The sequence below is a fragment of the Acomys minous genome, assembly GCF_964271855.1.
Source record: "Acomys minous genome assembly, chromosome: 15".
NCBI lineage: Eukaryota > Metazoa > Chordata > Mammalia > Rodentia > Muridae > Acomys > Acomys minous.
Genome location: NC_140497.1, coordinates 26,079,116 through 26,101,249, shown reverse-complemented (window position 1 = coordinate 26,101,249; position 22,134 = coordinate 26,079,116). Strand labels below are relative to the sequence as shown.

General features: G+C 42.7%; 1 protein-coding gene across 1 annotated transcript in view; it reads right to left on the bottom strand.

Annotated features, from left to right (window-relative positions):
- Nucleotides 1-22,134, bottom strand: part of LOC311584148 (low-density lipoprotein receptor-related protein 2-like) — a 119,769-nt gene that overhangs the window by 7,689 nt on the left and 89,946 nt on the right. The window contains exons 34-36 of the transcript XR_014774805.1: nucleotides 12,174-12,728; nucleotides 11,370-11,517; nucleotides 2,677-2,814 (exon numbers count right to left, since the gene is read on the bottom strand). The gene's annotated coding sequence lies outside the window, so the exon portion shown is untranslated. The remainder of the gene's footprint in view (nucleotides 1-2,676; nucleotides 2,815-11,369; nucleotides 11,518-12,173; nucleotides 12,729-22,134) is intronic.

Below are 22,134 nucleotides of genomic sequence, written 5' to 3'. Positions count from 1 at the left end.
CCAGAAGGGAACTCAAGGTAGTCAAGAAGAGGACACCGGCCATTATAGGGTAGCATCTGTAAGGTGAAAAGCCCTGGGTCCAGGAGGCTAAGCTAGGCACGTGAAATTCCAAGGGCAGAGCTCCTGAGCCTCAAAGAACAGGAGTGTGTTTCTCACTGTGAGCCACAACAGGGCTTCAGGACTCCAAACAGGAGACATCTAAACAGCCCAGGAGGTTAAATGCTCAGAACTGCTTCAACCAGGATAAGGGCACTCGGCCACCTCCTGGCTACCAGAGCAGAGCCTAGTTATTGACTGCCGAAAGGGGAAACCGAGAGAGCCTTTGCCTCCCAGATGTTATGTGGGTAAATGGTAGACGCTGATACTAGCGCTCGCTCTGTCTTCACCAGTCACCAGAGTGGCAGGCCCTCTGCAAAGAGGTACCCACATTCTACTCTGTCATCAGCATAGCCTCGTACAATATATAAATGCTTTAAGGCAAACTAGGAAGTATGGGGAAAGACAGTGGTGCTGCGGAGGCGTCTGAATAAGCTTTATAAAAGAAGCTCACGGCTACCATAGCTGCTGGGGGGCAGGGGGAGGGGACAACACGCAGCTCTAAGAGAAGAGGTACATATAGAGGGTGATGAAAAACTCTTTCTGGAATGCTTGAGCAAGGTCTCCCAACCCCAGATAGAAAAAAAATCAGTGCATAAGGGGCCCTGGAAAGGACACTTCTAAGAATGAGGGGAGCTTAAGACAAAGGAGATGAGAGTTTGCCTCTAGCTCCTTCAGGACAAAAGAGCCAGGCTGTTTTGGAGCAACCAACCCCGGCAAGGCATGAAGCTCATTTCTATAGTAATGAGAGAGAAGAGATGAAGGGATGGAGCTCACAGGAGACAAGCCAATTGAGACAGCTGCCAAGGACCAAGGTCCATCTTCCTTGTCCCTACAGCAAAAGACATTCCTGGAGAACCAACCAAATGAACCAGAAGGCATGCAGGTAGGAGAGAGCCAAGCAAGGGTGCTGAGGGAGAGCGCCCAGGTCTTGGGGTTGTCAGACAAGGAGGTTAATTTTGACTTTGGTCTTCAAGGCAATAGATAGAGCCAGCAGCTGTGGGGTGGGGGGTGGAGGGTAGGGGCTGGGGACGGGGTAGGGGAGGGAGGGAATCACAGCTGTTAATTCAGGATCATCACAAGCTGTGGCTGCCCTTGGCAGCTGAGAACACTAAAAGAGCAGCCAAAGGAGGAAGTGGTTTCAAGACATATACAGGTCACAGGAGACCGATGACCGTCGGCACAGCCTGAGCACAACCGTAATCACAGCATAGAACAGGGACATTCAGTTGACTGTGTTTATCTATGGAGGAGTATTGCTGGGCTGTGTGGTCTTGCTCAGTCACTGACATCACAGTCCAGTGAATCACTTCTCTGGCTTCTGTCTGTCTGGGTGTCAAAAAATACACTGCCTTCTCCCACCCCCCACCCCCCACCCCCCGCCAAATCTATACTACTTTAAATTCTATTTTTAAAATTTTCAAAAAAAATCTGGGAAGCTTTTCATAAAGTCTTTAGACATCCATTTCTCTAGCAACATCTGAAACGTTAAGGTAACAAGTAAAATTAATTAAAGTGTGTGCTTTAGTTTTAGGACATTGATGGACATTCATTTTATTTTTAAAGCTCATGCACATTGGAGGCCACAAAGTGCCTTTTGTATGTTCCATCTGTTTTATTCTCAGTAATTGAACTATGGGTTTTGTTTCAAATTTGCATAGACTTTTATTGGGAGGAGTAAACCTTTTGCATTTGGACTGGTCAAACTGAAGGCCTTGGTCTCATATCTTATATTGGGGTTTGAATTTTGACTGGGTTTTGTTTAGAGCAGAGCATATTTATGCCATAGCAAGAACAATGGTCTTAGACGTTCTAGAAGACGTTTGTAGGCCTGAGACCCATGGGAAAGGCCAATGCTTGAACTGAAATAATGAGCTGAAAACAAAGCCCCAGTTCCCTGCCCTAAGGCTGGGCTGGGAACTCATTGAGGTCTAAGCTCTGCCTACAGTAACCTTTGCTCAGGCAACCACTCTCTAATATGTATTTACTCATTTATATCATCACATGTCTAGTTTACCAATAATGTTTTTCTTTCTTTTTGTGTGTGATGGGGGCGGGGAGTACATATGTGTGTGCAAAGACGTGGAAGTCACAGGACAACTGGTAGGAGCCAGCCCTCTCCTTTATGTCTTATTTGAGAGAGGCAGGGCATCCATATAGCTGCATACAGTGGGCTAGCTGTCATGTGAGCCCCTGGCCAGCCCAGATGCTTATGGGACTGCATCTAGCCTTTCCCCGGGTTCTGGGAATCTGAATCAGCCATACCCCCTGAGCAGTGCCCCCAGCCCCACCACTGTGTCCTTATTAAGCCTTTGTTTGCATCCTAACGGTCCCTCTAACTTTTGATGAGTATCTTTAAGTGACCACAAAATATGCCTGTTCTAAAGAATAGAAAATGGTTCCAGAAGAGTAGCTGTTGTCACAATAGGGACTTCGACTTTAGCTCTTATTCACAGATCTCTGTTAAATGCTGGAGCCCAGTGATGGCGTTGAATGAGGAAAGTATAGAGAAAAAATGATGAGACCCCCATGGAAACCTTGGGAGAAAAAAAAAGTGAGCCTCAAGACTGTACCACATACCTCGCCTTTACCATCCTTTCAGTCCTGTTTACTGTTGATGGTGATAACATCGCTTCATGTTTTCTCAGGCCCATTTGTAGTCCAGGCACTTGCCAAAGCTCTTTCTATGGAGTATTTCCATTAACCACCATTCCATCCCTGCAATGCAGAAAAAAAAAAAATCTTTGACTCCTCATTTTACCGATGGCTATTTGGGAAAACCCTCCCCCATTCATGTTAACTGTTTTCATTAGTCAGTTGATACCTCCAGCAAACAAGATAGTCATCCTACAATGGGTGGGAAAAAACTCTAAGATATGATTTAGTTGCAAGTTAAACTCACATCTTATATTTAAATATTATGACTTCTCCTCAAGTTACCAAAATTCATTAACTCGGGTAAGTGTGTATGCATTGCAAACATACCTCAGGCTAGGAAAAAAATTGATTGCATCTTTTATATGTTTGTAAAACAGAACATCCTGCTTCCAAATTTGTCGTAACAAAAATGTTCTGACAATGACCCATATTTGAAAAGAAGACTAGTAAGTGAGGAGAGGAAGAGCTCCCTGGTGCCCCTTCCTCACTCCGGGTTCTATGGACTCCTGAGGGCAAGCAAGTACTGACTGAGCATTCTTAGGAACTTCCAAGTACACAAAGTTCAGGGTCCTCTTTCTATTCACTTGCTTATAATGCTCTCTGAGATAATGGAGTCAGGTGTGGCACTGGGAATAGCTATCATATCGTAAATTATAATACCTACAGTTTTCCACCTGAATCGGCACATGATATTATTCAAGTTACTTATTTCTATGGGATAGATGATAATAATTCCAAAAGGCTACAATTGTTGTTTGTTTGTTCGTTCTTCATTTTTCAAGACAGAGTTTCTTTGTGTAGCTTTGGCTGTCCTAGACTCACTTTATAGACCAGGCTGGCCTCGAACTCACAGATTTCTGCCTTTCTCTACCTCCCCGAGTGCTAAGATTACAGGTGTGTGCTACCATGCTGGGCTGCAGGATAGAATTTTTAAAGAGCAGAATTTCTTTGTCCTGGACGAATATAAATTATTTAGACCTCTTCCACTTTTCCTACAAGTAGACAAGGAAATGGTAGATTTTTAAGCACGTTTAAAGCCCACCCAGAAAGGTCAAGTTTGTTAATGGGTACATGGAAAAATGAGACCCTGAGTTGCACAATTAGGCTGCTATGGGACCAATTGCTGAACAACTTTGTTTTCTCCTTTGTTTGTCTTATTTAATGGTATATGAGAAAGGAGAATTCAGACTTTTAAAAGAATTAAATCAAAATAAATATTTAGTAAATTAAAGAATTAATGATTTATTTTATTTTAAATTATATGTATGTGTGTGCAACTATGTATGGGTACATGTACATAAGAGCTGTCCCGTCCAGCAGGACCAGTAATTACGGGGTCGCGAGGGGAGCCATACCTGAAAAGATGGGACGAAAGACAGAGAGCCGAGACCAAGTAGCGTTCCTATCAAGGTCTGCTTATTGAATCAAAAGCAAAAGCTTATATGGGGTGGAGGCAGGGGCTAAGCAGCATGGGTGGGGGCCCGAGAATGCCTCCAGATGATGCCATCAGGGGAACATCCTGTGGTTCATCTTGGCACAATTCCCATCTTATCTTAGCTAACTATCTCTTGGAAAGTCCCGAGCTAACCTGCTAAATAACATCTGCAGGGGCTGAAAGGAGGAAGTTAGCTTCGGAATGGGGCATCAGTATTTTGCCATTAGACTCTTTTAGCCTTGAATGGCCCTGGGTTGGCTCCAAACAGAGAGCAATTGTCCATAGGAGTCAAGAGGTAGTGGTGGCCCCGGAGCTGGAGTTATAGGAGGTTATTAACCACCTGAGATGGGTCCTGGGATCTTGTCAAGTTTGGGTCCTCTGCTCTTAATCATTGAGCCACCTCTCCAGCTCCAAAAATCCCAGACTCTTCCACTCCCACAGCATGATTCTCTGGGATCCTAAATGAAATGAATGCTGAGAGACCAAGACGGTAGCTAGGGTTTGAAGACTCTAAGCTGGGCCTGAGAAGACTTCAAAACAGTTTCCCAGTTGGGGTTAAAAAGGTGTTTTGGTTAGGCAACTGGTAAAAACAAATAAGATAAAATTAGGGTTGTGTAAAGCTCATTCACAGGATACGTTCTCAATATGGGTGAGACCCTGGGTTCTCCAGTCTTCAGTAAACCCTCCCAAAACACAACAAAAACCAAGGGGACAGTGCTTATTTATTTGTGTTTTGTGCATTTTCTTGAATAAGTGGAAGAAAAGACTACGTACTTGTGAATGCTTCCCTACTTTTTTATATGCAGATTATTTAGACATTTGTCCACCATAGCTTTGATCACTAAGACACAAATAACGCCACTTGGTAAGACTCAGTTTTGCTGAACAGCAGCTTATAAAGAAGATAGTGACATCAAGGGCTCAATTGACACTGAAATAAAGGCCCTGGCTCTATCAATTGGTTAGGTTGTGTATTAGGAAGAAAGTCTGGTCTTTCATGTCTCCTACTTTCACCATGATCATAAAAGTGAAAGAAAAGTAAAGTAAGATTTAGAATTAAGCAGTTATTTTCTCATATGTTCCCTTTTTAAATGGCTGTTTGGCATAACAGAATCTAATATGGTCATTCTCATAATTGATGTGCTGAAATACCCAGAAGAAAAAGCCTCCCGCGTGGCTAAGGTAATCTAACAAAAGTAGACTGAGCTACAGAAGTTAGACAAGCCTATTCTGGCATCTCCTCCTAAACTGTTTGGGCAGCTACTTCGGACAGTGTTTCAGTTCAAATATTTAAACAGAAAGACACAGATGAGCACCAGAAAGGACAGCCCTGAAACTCATACTTTTCCGATGTGTATCTAAAATAATCAGAAAAGCTGCGGTTATTCTGAAAATGTTTGTGCTTGGAATTCTTAGTTCTCGGCAACAAGCATGGGACCCAACAGAGGTAGCAGTCAGGAAGCTCTTGCCTGGAGAAGATGTTAACATTGCTGTCTACAGAGGAGGGCCGGGAGCTGGGAGGCACAATGGACACCTGAGAAGTACTTACGGAAGGACCTGTGGACCAGGAAGTCTGAAGGGGAGAGAATCCATGGGAAGCTAAAAGCCTTTGTAACTGGAAGTCAGTTCTTGAGAGAGGATGGGGGTGAGGGCAGAGGCAGCTGTGAGAATTCATTCCTTGGGCAGCAGGAAGCTATTGAAGTGTTTTGGTAAATGTTAATTGTGTCTATTTCCAGGGCTTAGATTAAGGATTCAGGAAATGATCTTTGCAATGTGCATCTGAAGCCAAACAACAACAACACAAAACAACACAACAACAACAAAACCCCAACTGCTAAGGAAATACCAAGGTCCTCTCCAGCTAACTCCAGCATCTCCTTTCAGCTCTGAAAGGCCTCCAGACATTTTCTCCCAAGAAGTCTAAATCATCCACCCAAAAGCTACATGTCCTAAATAGCCAGTGTTCACTCACGTATAAACAGCTTCATGAAATACTTTCAAACATGCTTCACCCATAGATTCTGTAAAACAAAAACATCACTAAGTTATCCATTTCTATAATGTTCCAATCTACCTAGTAACAATTATGAAGGGGACACCTAACACCAGCATCGCAGAGTCACCACAACCAAGTATACTTGTAAGAAATACTGAGCAATTTAGTGAAGTATAGAAAAATCCATTGTTGGAAATTTTTTAAAAGCTCTGAACCCTTGTAATATGCCAGTGTATTCAAAGCTTTGCTAAAAAGGAAAGAAACACACACACACACACACACACACACACACACACACACACACACAATGGGTTTTTAAACTCACTCTTTTCTTAGCTTAATGATGGGTGATTCAGACTGCCTCTTTCTAAAAGAGTTAGGAATGCCTATTCTTCTAACAAATTTGACTTAGCTTCTGTTTTGATCTGAACATTGTGGTAGACACCCTAAAAAAATAAATTAATAAGACCTGCCTTTAGTAATAAGTCTGCCTTTGAATTGCTCACAATAAAATAGGAGAGATAGACAGAGGTAAATTCTTACAATATAGACAGCAGTAACCAAGCTATGAAATATATGAAACTATGAAATATATGTTGTCTCTAGGACCAGGATTATAATTAAAAAAAAAAAAAAAACAGGAAATCCCAGCTGCAAATTCTCATAAACAATCCCTTTCACCCAGGACAACAATCAATCTTTAGTAAGAAAAACAGGAAGCATCCTATTCAAACTCCTGGTTGAAGGATGCAGGCTGAATATTCATTAGGGTGGGGGGAGCTGGGAGCAGGAGAGGGGAAATGGCAGCCAGCCAGGGATATTCACCACATCCCATTTCTCAGCTACTGAGATGTGTTTCTCTACAGCCTTCACGGAAGAGGGATGGTGAAACTGTCCTGTTGGGATATGAAATATGATGGCAATAACTAGGTTAGATAGTAAACTATTCTTTATTTGCTAATAGTTGTCAGCTCACACGGTCTATACATGTTTTTACACTGAAGCATATAAAAATGAAAGGAACGTGTGCTTTCTGCACTGTCGCCTAAGGGGAATAAAAAGAATACAGAGGCTGTATAAAACCATAATTATGATGCAATGCAGCCAGGGGAGCTAACAAAGGCTCTGCTTTCCTTTGTGTTGTCACTGAGTTCCTCCATTCCCTTCGCAGATGAATGGCATCCCTGGGCTTGGCTGAATGGTTGGTGGACAGGTGAGCCTAGGGGCAGATTGCCCGAGAGGGGATCATATATATATATGATATATATATAACATATATATATATATTAATGCTATACTTATAGGACAATACGCTGGCTCTCAAAGGATTATGGTCTGCCATTTTCCCTTTATTTATTTTTTTCTAAAAAGGGAAGAAAACATGTTTATGAGCAATATAATTAACAGTCAGGTATGTGACTAAATTAAGACATTTTCACTGGATGAAGCTTTTTAATGGGGCAGCTGGGAAACTCCAAAGGTGAAATAAAAGGGGAAAAAAAAAAAACTTGCTGGCAATGTTGAAGTAGAAATGAAATGCATTTGGCCGGACTTCATAAAGGAAATCAATGTTCCCATTAGCTAAATCTAAGGTCATCCAAGTTTATTTTCTAGTCCTTGACAATGCATAAGCTCCAACACCCCAATTCTTTCAGAGTGAGTCACAGCGGTCACACCTTCCTCCCACTCCACCTCTGGCCAGCCAGCGTGCTTCCTACTCCCAGATGTGCACACAACCCTTTGTGTGCAGAGATCCAGGTCCTTCCTCCCACATCTGCCTGGGGGAACAGGCTAGGGTGTGGCAGCACCGCTCTGACTCCCTTACAGGGTCCACTCTGGTGTCAGTCCCTTTGGTTGGTTCCAGTGGGGGAAAGGCCCATGATGCAATGCCACTACACCTGAGGTCACCTCCTCCCCAGATAACACTCAGGTGAACCTTCCCTCACTCCCCGCCCCCACAAGATACAAACCCACAGGTGACACCTGGGTATGAAGGAGACAAGGAAAAGCAGTCAGGTGGAAAGAGAGAAGGGATGTGGTAGTAAAAAAGACAGAGAGTTTGGTCAGTGAGGAATAAAACCTAGGACCATGCACATGACAGCTCCATCACTGAGCTACACCCCGACCCGGGAATTTTGATTTGACTTGTTTGATAAATACAAGGATCAAGGGTTAGTATTTACACTTTTTCCTCATACTATTCTATCTTAGTCCTTCTTATTCCCTTTCTAAAAAAGGGCACCATCTCCAGAGAGGAAAGAGATTGGTCACAGAGCCCTATAACGGAGCCCCGTGGATTCTCTCTTCTCCAGATAATAAAAATATGTGCAACATGGAGGGGACTTTTCCACAGTCCTTCTAGTAGTTTTAATGAGAATACCACCCACCCAACAGGTTCATATATTTGCATGCTTAGATATTGGGGAGTAGTGCTATTTGAGAAGGATTAGGAGGGATCTACTTGTTGGAGGGAAGTACTTTTCTAGGGGTGGGCTTTGAAGCACAAAAGTCCATGCCAGGCTCTCTCTCTCTTTCTCTCAGCCTATGCATCAGGATGTATCACTCAGCCTACAGCTGCAGCACCATGTGTGCTGCCATGTTCCCTGCCATGGTGATATGGACCAAACCTCTAAAACTCTAAGCGAGACCCCAGTTAAATGCTTTCTTTTATAAGAGTTGCCTTGGTCATGGTGTCTCTTCGCAGCAATAGAAAAGGAATTATGATAGTCCTTTTCCCAAAGTGAGACATGATTCAACAGCAACTCTGTGGTGTTACACTGCCTTAGAATTCTGAGCCGCCTCTTCCTAGGTGAAGATGCAATTGCCCATGTCACTCTGTATTGTCTCCTGCATACATACTTCTGGTAGAATCCTGGCATGAAATGTGGATTGTCATCACTCAGATAAGATCCGCAGGCACCAAGCCATCTTACCTAGGCCTGAACCCTTCAACAGAGCAAGCCTGATCTCCAGTGGCGTCTGTTTGTCCTTTGTACCTGGCATCTTGTTGGTGGAGTCTTAGGAGCTTAATCCTTTGAGATTGTGCTCCAGATATTTGCACACTTTGTGAGCATAGGGCTTTTCAAAGCGTATTTTTGGCATTTCATGACATGAAAATGAAAGACGTAGGTTAGTGTCTGCACCATTCTCTGTCAGGTTTTACAAAAGGCAATTTGAATATTACAGTGGAAGTTACCATTGTGTATCATTCAACAGCCTCTGAGTGGCTCCTCAAATGTGGCTTCTCTGTCTCTGGAACCTAAAGGCTTTCAGACCATTTGGCTATGAGGATCATCACAGTGAGTAGATAATTTCCCAAACTGCCAGAAATAATATTTGTTTGTCATTATTATTTTCCCATAATTTTCTAAAGAAGTATTTCCCAATAAATTATTTAATCTTTCTAGGACCTTCTTTTCCTGCTTATAAAAGAGCTGTGACAAAAAAGCGGATGTATAGAGAAAGTAGAATTCTTTGAGAATCTACAACCATTCTGAGCTCTTGGGTGAAGGTGAGTGTATAATGGTCCTTAAACATCTATAGCAAAATAAAAAAAAAATGGCTGGTCTAAGCCAAAGGCAGGTATTCTCTCACAATCCTGGAGGCCTGGGCTCTAGGGTCAAGGTCTTGGCAGACCTGCTCCCTCTGGAGGCATCATGGAAGAACCTTCAGCAGGCCTGTTACCCAGAAGCCTCCAGTAATCCCTCAGTTCAAGTAAACATGAGCCTAGTCTTTATATGGATCTTCCATGTGTACATGGTTGCCTCCTCTTATGTGTGTATGTATGTGTGCATGTTCATGTCTATGTGCATGTATGCGTGTGAGTGTGTCAACCAAGGTTGGTATCAGCTGTCTTTCCCAATCACATGATATTCTTTTTTTGTGTGTGTGTGTGAATATATTTGATTGGAGAACCATCTAATTGCAAGGGACTCCCTGAGACAAGGCTGTAGTGCCTGCTCCCCCTTTGTACCTTTATATGACATCATGCACACAATCACAGACACCACAAACACAAAAAAAACACCTTACAAAACCAAACATTCACAGACAACACAAATACACAGATACCAAATACAAACACTGAGACACCCTACACAAACACACAGAGACACAGCTACTACACACACACAAGCACGCAGATGCTATACACACAAATACACAGACACCATAAAACCATACATATTTAAATACTGCAAAGACTCACAAAGATACCACCCACCGCACAGATGCTACAGTTTGATTGCCTGCTCAGGGGGATACCCCACCTGCTAAGTTTTAGAAGCACACTGAAAATGAATTTAGCAGCCTACTTGTACGAGTGCATTTTCAGAATCTGATGTAGTCACGTATATAATGAGGAGCATTCATAATAATCTAAGTACCTGGTGTTAGAAAATGTTTGAGTAGCTTACAGGTTATCCATGCTACAAAATGTGAGTCATCTGCAGAATCATGTTTTGATGTCCTTGGAAAATGCCCTCCAAATGCCTGCTAAGATGGGGAAACTGGTATATGTAATTACAACTAAATGCTAAGATTCCCCAAAAGGCTAATGCTTTGCATATTGTGTCATTATTAGGATGCAAATTTCTCCACAAGATCCATGTGCATTTTCTAAGATGAATATAGCCAAATCTCAATGGGAGCGAGGGAAGGCTCCCTCATACTCCCCCACCTCTCCTTATTTCAAGGGTTCCCCACTCCTTCCCTATGCTATTTGAAAAGCAGACATCACTAAGATGTGAAAGCCAGCCCATGTCAATACGCTTTTCTTTGGTAGGGAAAGATGCTTTGTCTAATTTGCCTCTGTTCTCCTCCTCTGCATGCTTCTACCTCCCACCCAGAGAGTCACTGAAGGCAGCAACCCAATCTTTGACTCCACAGAGCCCTGCCATGGTTCAAACTGTCTTAGCCAGAGTTTGGTTCTAGCAGTGTGTGGAGGGGTGGATCTGGGACTAGGGCCCCCATGGCACTCTTCCAGCTCAAGCAGTCATGATGGAGGCATGCAGACTCTGCCCACGTGCGTGGAACCCTGCCCCTGAGCTGGGAGCTTCACGTTCCATTTATCCTCTTATTGGGCCAACCAGATGAAATGGTTTTAGCTGAAGGAAGTGGCACCAAAGTCATTATTTATGAGATTCGCAGGATGTAGGCATTGCTTTGATCTCTGTGTCAACCTACCTTTTGAGACCAGTGCATGTGGCAGGAGATGAAACAGCTGGGGTGTGCTCACACATCTAGGTCCACAGCGTGGACATTGCCTTCTTGGTACACATCGGGGTGTGCAGGCTGGAGGGCAGGCTGCCTGACAAGGGGACAGCTTTCCTTCCTAGACAGATGGTTGATTGTTTAGAGATTTGCATGGCAAGAAAGATTTTCATCCTTGCAGTATTAAATATGAAAAATAAGATGCCAGGCAACAGATATGATATGGAGAAGTTTAATTGTAGAAGAGCAGGAAAGGGGAGAACCCCAAGGGGGGAGAGAGACAGCAGAGAGAGAGAGGTAAGAGAGACAAGGTGGGTTTGCCCTTTTTATCCTGGGCAGCTGGCCCACCTAGTGGTGGGCAGGTGATGACATCATAGGTTGCTAGGCAGACTGGGGGCAAGACAAGAACATGAAACGGGGCCACAGCTGAAGGCTTATGTCTCCAGCCGGTACAATGAAAACCTTGCTCCACTACACTGTGCCTGTAGCTGTTTTATATTCTTTCTCTTTCCCCCCATTCCAAAAGCCTTCATCTCCTTCTCCTTGCCATTCCTCCACAGACAATAAACCATTTAAACCTCCTTAGCCTGGCTTTGTTCCATCTCTCACCTATTCTAATGTCTGGAGATGAAACGCCACAGGGCCATCTCTGACGAATATTAACATCAAGCCTCTGTCACCCCTAGTGGCATCTGTCTCTCTCTCGGTTCACCCCCAGACACTGCTTCCTCCTCCTGCCTTCTCTTCCCCTTTCTCACACCCCCGCCCCACGCTTACCTCCTTTCCCAGACACAGGCGCGGATGTCCTCACCCAAGACAAAGAAAGGCTCCTTTGTTAGAACTGCAACATCCTAAACATTATCTTCATTTAATTACTGTCGTCCTCCAGGCTAGCTTCTTGGCAATGGCTCCTCTCCAGTTAAGGAGGCTGAATGTTTTCCCAAGGAGGCTGCTTCCATCAGAGATAATTTGTGAATGGAAACTAATTTAGGGTGTTGCCACTGGTGTAAAGAGGCGACTTCAAGGTAGCTGAGCCTTAAAAGACAAACAGTGTGTGAGAGAGAAGGGTATGCATTTCCTGAAGGCCTAGATCATTTTTGGAAACAGACAACCAACCTTAGAGATTCAGTGTCTTTGGCACAAAGCAGTGGGCTGCGTTATTAGCTGGTCAGGATTCAATTCTTCTTCCTCCTTTTCTTTTCTTTTTTTCCCCAGTACAAGGAGAGCAGGGTCACATTCATTGCGCCAGGGACTGTTCTCTTGGTGCGTGCTCAGGTGAAAACTTGACTTCAGTGTCCCGGCGTGTCACTCAGCCAGGACTGCCTCCTGGACCTACAGGGGTGCCAGAACATCTTGGCTTCTAAAACATGTCCCTACCTAAAGACAAGCGCAGTGGTTCCCACACCTGGAGCAACAGCCCTGGCAGACAGACAGACAGCTGCTGCTGATTCCTAGCCTTTGTTGGAATCTTCAGCTTCTGAAACCGTAAGTCACGAGCCCATATGGAATCATGTGACTGAATTGGGGACATTCGGGCAACAGCAAAAGGTTTCTCTGAATGCACAAGAACTGAAGATTCAAACTCAAGCGAGTCATGAATCTCGAGTGACTCTGGCTGGGCTTCCCAGAGTTAGTTCCCTACAGCCTCGGTTCTTGAACACACAACCTGCTCTCTTTACACTAGGCATGCCCTCATGTAGCCCAGTGCCAAGCTCTGCTGCCTGACTCCCTCAGCTCAGGTTCTAGAGTACGGCATGTGCTAAAGTGAAGTGTTGTTTTTGTTTTTTTTTTACCGTATTTTAGTTTTTGTTTCTGCTCTTCCAGAAACACAGTGGCTTAATTACGTAAAACTGAGACATTTAATACTTTCTTTCCATCACTCCTCAGAGCACGGGTATCACATTAGTTTATTTTGGGATTGCATTCTATTGGAATGCTTGACTTTAAAAATTACTGTTTAAGGGGCTTACTTGAGTTTCATTTTTCAAAGTCCTTAGCTAGAATTTAGAACAAAATTTCTAATAATTTCTGAGATGACTATGAATAAATTTCTGCTGTTTGTACTATGTATTTATGCAAAGCAGTGTGTCAGCATGGATGATTGTAAAACTGAAATATTAGTCAACTCTGAAAAATTTTTTAAAAATGCTGTGCATCCTGCAGCAGCAAATACTTAGCTGAAATTCAATTCTTTATGTAAAAACAAGTATGAGCATCTGTCCCATTAACATGAAACATCGTTAATGAATGGTAGAATTAATATGCCAAATAATTGTCTTAAAATGTATTTCATTATCAACAAATGTTCACTTTGCTCATCTACCTTATATAGATTTATACACTCAGCGTCCCATAAAAATTTCTCAGACAAAAGAGGGGTCACAAGGGGGAAAAGTTAAAAAAAAATACAGCCTGTCTCATTCTTAGACTGCATGAAATATACCATTTTGTATGGGCCTCTGAAACCAAATCACTAGTATGACATGCAAGACCTTTAGGCATATTTATAATTAAATGTATGCATTATAATGGTTGATAGATCATGCATACTGTGAAACATAAAGGATAAACACCATGTGGGGACTGAGGAACACACATTCACTGCTGCATGTGACTGAGCTGCAACATGACTGAGCTGCCCCAGTGCTGGGCACACACGCAAAGAACCCTGCATCCTACCAAAGCAACCCGTGTTCACTGCTGCTGTGTTCACAGTAGCCACGAAGTAAAAACAGCCTAGATGTCCATCGATGGACAAACAGGTAATGAAAAAGTGGCACCTATATAGAATGCAATTTTATTCATCCATTAAAAAAAAATAAAAGTATGAAAATTTCATGTAAATGGATGGCCCTGAGATCAGTTGCCCTGAGTGAGGAAAACAGATCCAGAAAGACAAAAACCACGTATTCTCTCTCATATGTGCATGCTAGCTTTGAATCTTTAGATATATGTTTACATTTTTTTTTGTCCCATAGACATCAAGAACGTAGTAAGGGAAACTGGTGGAGAATTTCAAAGGAGGAGGGATAGAATACAGGCAGTGTGAAGAGGAAAGAGGACTAATCGGACAGGAAGGGTTACATGGTATAGAGGGTAGGGAGGCAGGGTAGAGGGGAGGGGGTGTATGGGAAGAGATAACCAACACTAATGACCTTTGAAAATGCCATACAGAAACCTACTTCTGTAAAGAGCTTTCTAAAAGGGAGACACAGACACTTGTAACCAAAGCCTAGCCCAGACACTGGGGTCCCAGAAGCTCTTATAGAAAAGCCCAAGGGTAGTTTTAGGTTACTTCTTTTTGAGCTATTGATCAGTAGGGTTCCATAGGCTCTTTCCCCCACCCCCGCCCCCACAGGCATTACAGCATATACCCACAGATCTGGGTGACCCTCCAGAAAACCTGAGGGTAAGACCCTGTTGCTGAAGGCACCACATCTTGAGTCATAGAGCAAGGAGAAATCAACTTGGTACCAACCTGGAAGTTTTATCTCTACTTGCTAGCTTTCACAGTACTGGAAGGCTCTATTTATACTACTTGAGGAGACAAGTGTTCAATAGTCTTAACCCAGCTGTAAGCTCTACAAGTCGCTGAGATGACAACATGTGCCTACTGGTGCAATAGTTGCACAAATGTTATGGGAGTAACCAATCATTTTCTGGTTGGATTTAACGACCCATTCCACAAAATGGAACCCAATGGGGCTAGGTCGTAGTCCTTAAAGAAGAGCCTATTTCTCTTATCCTGCTAGGTGGACAAAGTGTTATGCCTCCCCGCTAAGAACTTACCTTTATGCCCATAGGTGGATGTTTCCCTCCGTCCTCATCAGTGATGCTTCCTTTAGCAGTAGACAGCTATTGGCCACAAAGACCCACGACTAGTCAACATATAGAAAATAAAAGACTGGTGTGGGGAGCTCAGCCCTAAAGAGAACATCTATATTGTGCCCCAAGACCCAAGCATCATCATGGAAGAAGGGGAAGAAATGTTGTGGGAAGCAGAGAGGTAATGGACATCTGTAGCAAACCTGTGTTTTTCAGACATGATGGGCTGACACACAGAGACTTCAGCAGCTGTGAACACATGGAAAATGCCAGCACAGGACCAAACCAGACAAAATCCCACCATGGATCATGTGAGGTGCTATGAAGCTTATCCTTAGCCATGAGAGCTATTGACAGCTTGTGACTGCTAGCAGAGAGAAAGGGGGGGGATGAGGAGGTGAGAGGGAGAGAGAGAGGGAGAGGGGGAGAGACAGAGACAGAGGCAGGCAGACAGACAGACAGACAGAGACAGAGAGGCTATTTTAATGATGCAACTATCAAAAGGCTACCCATGCTCTAGAATATGATCCTGCGCCCTCACATGTTCTGACAGCATTAAATGGATTAATGAGTTTTAACAACAGCAATGCACATAAAAGTAAAATGGGAAAGTGGCAGTGGAGGTGGATCGGGAAAGAATTAGAGGGGGAAAAAGTGAGGGGTTGGACCAAACACATGTACATGTGTGGAATTCTCAAGCAATGACAACAAGAAAGTTAAAGAAAATAATAAAAACATCACAAAGAAACACCAATAAAAGGCTTATGATTTTCTTCACCCCCTCCCCCCTCACACACACCCCCCAAGGCCCACAGCACACATAGTGACAAGTCCCTTATCTTAACCAAGAAGATGAGCCAGGGGTACAGGGCCTTAAAGAAATAGGACACATAAAAGTGCGTTACTGACAATAGAGATTCACTAGCCTCCACTGTGCATGGCTGAGAGATGCACTAGCCTCCACTGTGAACGACTGAGAGACGCGCTAGCCTCCACTGTTAACGACTGAGAGACGCGCTAGCCTCCATTGTGAATGGCTCAGAAACGCACTAGCCTCCACTGTAGACAACTGACAGGAATGCTAGCCTCCACTGTGAGGGTCTTGATGAGTGCCACAGGCGGGGTCCTTGGGAGCTCAGGCTAGCACGAAGTCCTAGACTTGGTAAAGTCTGGAGATTGGGGTCAGAGACATATAAGGAGTTGGGACAAGCCAGGGTGCTTTCATGGTTCATTTTACTGGTGACAATGCAAACGTCAGAATCTACCTCCATCTACATCCATTTAAAATATAAGCATTTCATGTTTATCAAAATAAAGAGATCTTGTATATGCCTATGCTCCTGTCCTAATTGTCTTCCACCGTGTCTTCTCACACAGTGGAATAAGTTCTTTTATTTGCTGCTCCCATCAGAGCCTGAGCCAGGACTCTTTTCAGAAAACACTCTGTGAAATCCTTTCCAGGAGCTTCACAGTGGCCTGGTTATCTGGTAGACAGATAAAAACAGACACGAGGCTCATTTTCCTTTTTTGTTCTGTCACAGAAAAATAAAGATAAAAACTTTTTGTATAAGATAATATGCCTTACTTGAATATTTTAAAAGTAAATACTTTACGAGGTGCTGCTCCTAAAGCAGAGCGATGCTTAAGTGGCTACATTTAATAAATTCTAATTGCTCAAATGCTTGTAACCCTGGGCAGTAAATACGGAAATTGGCATAATTGTGATTATAATTCCCATCAGTGCTTATAATGTAATTATCCTCGAGGAATGCTCTATGCGGGAAAGAGTCTATTAGCATCCCCTTTGCAAGAAATGAGGGCTGTGTGCCTTCCTACCAGGGTCCACATCATGAACAAAGACAAGCTAACCATGGGCTTCCACCTTCAGCCTCCCAGTGCCTCCTTTGCCTGTCAGTCAGAGACCGTGGGATCATTTGGAATTCACGCAAGGATATGTTGCTTAAAGAACTGCACCTGCCCAGGACAGAGCACCAAGAGCAGGGGTTTGCCTTTGCCTGATATTAACATTGCATACATTAAAAAAAAAAAAACACAGAGCCTTATGAGACAAGAATTGTAATGAATTGGTCGTGTGTAACACACAGATAAGAAACAAAGGAGATGAGACTTGCCCTTGTCCCGGAAGGGAAACCCGGGCAGAGGCTGGAGGGGGCAAGGAGATGAAGACAAGAGTCCAAAGGACCAGGCAATTAGAGGTTCTGGAAAAGAGACCCACAGAAAAAGATGGGTACACAGACGTAGCCCTGGAGACCTGAAGGAGTTCCCATGCATCTGCTGAGTCTTCATACATATGACGATACTGAGCAATGCAAGACGGGAAACTCTGAGAGGATCGGGTTAGATAACAGCAGCCATTGTTCATCAGGGACAAGAATACAGCCTATCCCCAAACATCCAACTAGAGAGAGAAAAAATAAAATTTGGGGCATATCACAGGAAGAATATCCACAGATACCACAACTCAGTGGTGGGAAATAATTATCCCCACAGCAAACATTGCCCCAGACAGATCTGCCTCACAAATCTATACCTGAGAACGTCAACCTGTTCTTCAACAACTTAGCTGACCTCCGGAGAATGGCTATAGACAAACCAAAACACTCAGCACCCAGTCACCAACATTACCAGGCATTCAAAGTATAAGAAAAACATAATCTATATGATGGAGAATAGTCTGTCAATCAAAACTGACTCCAAACTGAAAAAGAGTTAGAATTAGTAGCAAGCACGTTAGCATAGATGCTGTTATTAGTAATGTTTCTTATAGCTGTGGCAACACACATAACAGAAGCAACATAAGGGAGGAGAGGGCTGTCTTGGCTCACGGTTTCAGGGCAAGTCAGTCACAGTGGGGCACGGTGGTTACGGCAGCTTGTTCTGTAAGAGTGATAGCTTGACATGTGGCTTCTTTATCTTAGTAGATCAGGAAGCAGAGGGCAGACTAAAATCCAGATTAGGTTATAAACAAAAGTCCTGCATCCCCCAGGACCAACATGTACCAACAAAGGCCTCATGCTCAAAGGTTTGGCACACAGCATCCGAACCAGCTAGCTCCCACGTGAGGTTGTGGGTAGCATATCAGAGCAAAACCACAACAGTTATTACTGCTGGATCCCAGATATTCAAAAAAGTACAAATAAAAGATTGTTTCAAAAACCATACTTAAATTGAACTTATGCAGATGAAAACTACAGTAGCTGAAATAAAAAATACATAAATAAACCATGGGGGTAGTCATAGAGATCTGGAAGTCTGAGGCTGTGGTAATAGACACCATCCCAACACCAAGCAGGTGACCATCCTCAAAATGCAAGACTCACTCTAAAAGCAAAGGTAAACTACAGGTATTTTCAAATACTCGAAAACTGAAAGAATTCACCCATAAACCTAGAATACAAAAAAAAAAAAAAACATTTAAACAGAAAGATGATAGCACCAGGTGGAATCTATACTAATAAATTAAAACATACTAAAATGGAAAATGTGATTTTTTTCCTTATTAGGTACTTTGAAAGAAGAAATGTATTATACAGTTTACAATTTACATATAAGCAAAATATATGATAATAGCATAAAAGCAATGTAAGGTCAAGTTTTCTGTTTTAGCTTTTACACCATACATAAAGTAATAGATTGCTCCCAGCATACCAACAATAGATCGGAGGTACGTCCTCTATAGTGCAGACTCCATAAACTACATTATACCACAAAAATAACAAAATTGAGATTGACAGTCAAGAAACTGACAGTAGAAAACAAACAAACAAAAACAAAACCTGAGTTAATCCAAAACAAGACAAAGAAAGACTGGAAACGTCCAATGAGGAAGAGACTCAGTGTACATCTAAAAATCGTGGGCAGCATCCTCCTTTGTCCTTGGAAGGTGCAATGGCAGGGCCTCAGGACATGTGAAGTCTGGGATAGTACTAAACATTGCTTACACTGCTTTTTTCTGTCTGTATCTACACCCTGATGAAGTTTAATGTTGCCATGTGACCTAGTAACGGAAATAACCACTGAGGCGGGGGGGGGGGGGGGGGGGGGGAACTAGGGAGGTGGGCAAGTACAGTGCGGCATGAGATTTTTCTCATTCTACTTAGGGACAAGGACTGTGCAATTTTGCAATTGTTTTTGAGAAGGGGGTTCTCAACTAGCCCAGGTTGGCTGGGAACTAGCCAAGACTGAGGATGATGTTAAAATTCTATGGTCACCCTGCTTCTGTTCTGGAGTTCTGGGATCACAGACCTGTGTGTCATCTTCCTGATTTCTTCAGGGCTGGGGACCGAACCCCACTGAGACCTCACAGAAGGAGGTGCTGCATAGCAAGATAACAAACATAAATGTAATCACATTGATTACTACATTAACGGTAAATGATCCAATCTGTACAAATTATCAAGTTGGGATTAAAAAAAAAACAGGTAAGTGGGCACTATTTGTATAGGTTCTTTATTATAACACAAATAGATCAGGATCTCAAAGATAAAAAGTGATCTACTCAGCTAAAGCTAACGAATAAAAGCTGAAGTGGTAATACCAATAAAGAAGGGACACAGCAGAACTGCACACCACGCTGCAGAACCAGGAAAATCAACAAATCACAAACAAACCACAGTTGGATAATTGTCTCACAGTGAGGGAGCTAGAACAAGTTGAGAGAAAGTCAGCAAGCGTATCAGAGATTTGGAAGTTAGCATTAACCAATTTATCATAACTGCTATCTATAAAACACTTCGTTTAACAACAGGAAAGTGCAGTTTTAACCACCGTGGATACAAAAAGCATTTAACAAAGTAGGGCACATCCTAGGCTGTAAAGTAGGTGACAAGATCAAAGATCACTTCTTAGCGATTGTTAAATGTTTTAGTGGCGAGAACTAAACAAACCTAGGAATAACAAATGGATCAAAGAAAGTGTGGTTTGAATGAAAATGGCCCCCATACACCCACAATTAGTTTGGCCTTGTTGGAGGAAGTGTATCACTGGGGGTGAGCTTTGATGTTTCAAATGCTCAAGCCAGGCCTAGAGCCACTCTGTTTTCCTGCTGCCTGCAGATATGAATGCAGAACTCTCGGTCCCTTCTAGCACCATGTTGGCCTGGACGCTGCCATGCTTCCCACCATGACAACGATGAACTGAACATCTGAAACTGTACGCCAGCCCCAACCCAATTAAATGTTTTCCTTTATGAAAGCTGCCATGGTCATGGTGTCTCTTCTCAGCAATAGAAACCCTAAGACAGAAGGAATCAAATGGGAAATTAGAAAGTGTTTTCAGCTGAAGGAACATGGACAAGTCCAAACCAGCAGGATGCTAAACAAAATAAAACAAAACACACACACACACACACACACACACACACACACACTTAGAAAAATTTAATAGCACTAACTATCTAGAAAGTTACTTTAAAACAATCTTTTAAAGTGTGTATGTGGGACCAGTGAGATGGTTCATTGCATAATTAATTCACTTGCTGCAAGTCCACTGATTTGAGTTTGCTCTCTAAAACCCATGTAGAAGGGAAAGGAGAAAATTGATTATACAAAATAATCCTCTAGCCAACACGCGTGCCTCATGCAGACCCTACCATACACAGCATGCCCACACACAAATAGTATTTTTTTTTAAATTAAAGTGTGCATTGTGTGGTATATGCATATACATTTACGTGTATGTGCATGATATATACATGAGAGTGCATATGCTCCTGTGTGCATCTGGGTGTGGGAGCCAGTGGTTGGCATCAGGTGTCTTCCTCAACCACTTTATGCCATACTTTTTTGAAGCAAAATCTCTCTCACTGAACCTGGAGCCAACCAGTTGGCTAAGCTCGTAAAGCAAGCACAAATACCCCCAAACACACATGTCACAAGAATTTTTGAGCTTCCTCACTTAGCATACATACCTATGTCATCTAACCAGCACATATGTTGAACACCTTTACCCATATGAATAGATGTGTTTGTAGCCCTTTGTATGACATCAAACTGTGAGTCCTGCCCTTGACATTTGATGATCACATTCTGAGCTCTTCTTGCTTAGACCTGCTGGGTTTATTTTGGTATCCTTTCCTGATTTGCCTTCTGACATTTACTTTGCAGAGATCTCAACTTGCTAAATATATGTTTACTTCGTAGGGCAGATAGAGCTCTAACTTGGGCCCCAAATTCTGCTTCTTATATAGAGCCCTGTGTAGTCATCTCTCCTTGAGTGTGAGCAAGATTTGTAAAAGATTATCCTAGAGGAGCCTGACTTGGTCGGAGGAGTGTTATGTTAGAGAAGTGGGAAGCTGGACAGACAGACTCTCTGGTCATCCTTGCAGACATGATTCTCAGAGTTCTGAAGCTAAAAGGAAGTGGATCCTCCTCCCAACCATGACTGGGAGAGAAAGACTTTTAATCTCAGAAGTCTCAGCCCTGACTGCCATCTTGAATGAGATTCATGAAAATCCAAGCTAAAGAGCCAGATGGGCCTTGTGTGGGCTTCTGACGTACAGAAACTCGCATGATCAATAGCATTGAGTAAGCATCTATGCTTGTAGCAATTTTGTCGTAGTGCAAAAGCTAATGTACTTGACATCAAATGTAATAAATGAAATGATACTGAAAGTATTTAAATATTAAAGTTAAATTTTATGCTATCATTTCTTCTAATTTTTAAAAAATAAATACAATACATAAAATGTTTTTAGATACCTAAAATAAGTCTATTGTATTTCATACTACCTGGAACCACATTTAAGAAAAAAAAAGAAAGAAAGAAAGAAAGAAAGAAAGAAAGTCCAGAACTGGAAATGGTGGTATATACCTGTAATTCTAGTGAGTATGAAGGTAAGACAGGAGGATTCAAAGTTAAAACCTAGGTAGCACATATAGCAAAGCCCTGAAAA